The sequence below is a fragment of the Meleagris gallopavo genome, chromosome Z, assembly GCF_000146605.3.
Source record: "Meleagris gallopavo isolate NT-WF06-2002-E0010 breed Aviagen turkey brand Nicholas breeding stock chromosome Z, Turkey_5.1, whole genome shotgun sequence".
Taxonomy (NCBI): domain Eukaryota; kingdom Metazoa; phylum Chordata; class Aves; order Galliformes; family Phasianidae; genus Meleagris; species Meleagris gallopavo.
The window spans coordinates 2,936,790-2,938,380 of NC_015041.2; positions in this window are offsets into that span (position 1 = coordinate 2,936,790).

Consider the following 1,591-nt stretch of genomic DNA (forward strand, 5'->3'; position numbering starts at 1 on the left):
CTGCTTCTTCTGTGCTGTGTTGTATTCCCAGCATATGTCGGGGAAGTTGAAGTCCCGCATGAGGACAAGGGCTGGCAATTGTGCAGCTTCCACCAGCTGCTCGTAGAACTCTTCATCTGTCTCTTCATCCTGGTTCGGCTGTCTGTAGCAGACGCCCACCAGGAAGTTTGCCTTGTCAACCCTTCCCTTGACCTTTATTCATAGGGATTCAACCTTATCATCCGCAGCCTCAAGCTCAATAACATCAAAGCACTCTCTAATATAGAGAGCCACACCACCATTCCTCCTTCCTTGCCTATCCTTCCTGAAGAGTTTGTAGCCAGCCATTGCAGCACTGCAGTCATGGGAGCAGTCCCATCACATTTCTATAATGGCAACTAGGTCATAATTATCCTGCTGCACAGTGGTTTCCAAAATGAAGATGCATGATATCTGCAGTGCCCTTCTTGTTTCCCCAACACTTCTGCCACTACAGAAGTAGAGTAGCATGTTGAGAGGAACTATTCTCTCCTGTTCCAAGCAGTGCTGTATCATGGAAAATTATTCTTACTCAGTCTACTTAACAATGCTAGTATCTCATATGAACAATTTCTTACCATTGCGACACTAGGGCTTCAATAGCACAGATTATAGACAATCTGGGTGCATTTAGCATCTTTAACATCCTCAACATCCTTTCTGAAGTAGATGGTCAGATTACACAACAGCTTTGGACCTAGAGGTGAAATAAATTGCTCTTTTTAAGAGAGCACTGCATTACCTCAACTTTGTGTGTTTCTCTGCCAAGTTTGAGCTCTAGGAATAAAAGACGCTTTGTGTCAGAGTCGTTTTGCTTGCAGAGGCTTGTAGAAGTTGTTATTGATTTACAGGAGAAGAAGTTTTAGAGGTTTAGTTTTAGTTTTTTTGCATACTTGAAAATTCCTATGTTTCTTTCTATTTATATCCCATAGTGCTTGTACGTTAGCTGTCTCAGTGTTATATGAGTGGGTAATGTCATGGTTTTATGATTTTTGGTTATCGATATTCCACATCATAACATCATGTGTAGTGCACTGGGACTTAAAGTGTTAATGCTTCAGTTCTGGGCACCTGTCATTCATTTATTATCATTAATTTATTTATATATTTAATTTAATTATTTAATTTATTCATTCATTTATTTAATTATTTATATATTTAATTTTAATATTCATTTAATTCATTTATTCACTTGTCAATTCATTAATTATCATTAAATTATTAAGTGATTACTATTAAAAATATAGTCCTCACTGACAAAAGGTGATCAACATGATTTTTTTTTTTCTGAGTGTAATCTATCAGAATACAAGATACAGTGGAAATATATTCTTTAATAGTCTTTGTATTCTAATATTCTTTAATAGTAGAAAAAAAATTACTGAATAAACCCAGCTTTCACTATTAGAAATATAAAGTAAGAAGCTCTTTGTTAAAATGCACATCAACTAATCCAGCAAGCATACGTATGTTTTTAAAAAATTCTCAGAGACTACATGTTTTCCTTACTGCTTGCAGTGTTATTTGACAATGAAATTGTGATCTCATTTTTAATTCGTATATATTACTTCTG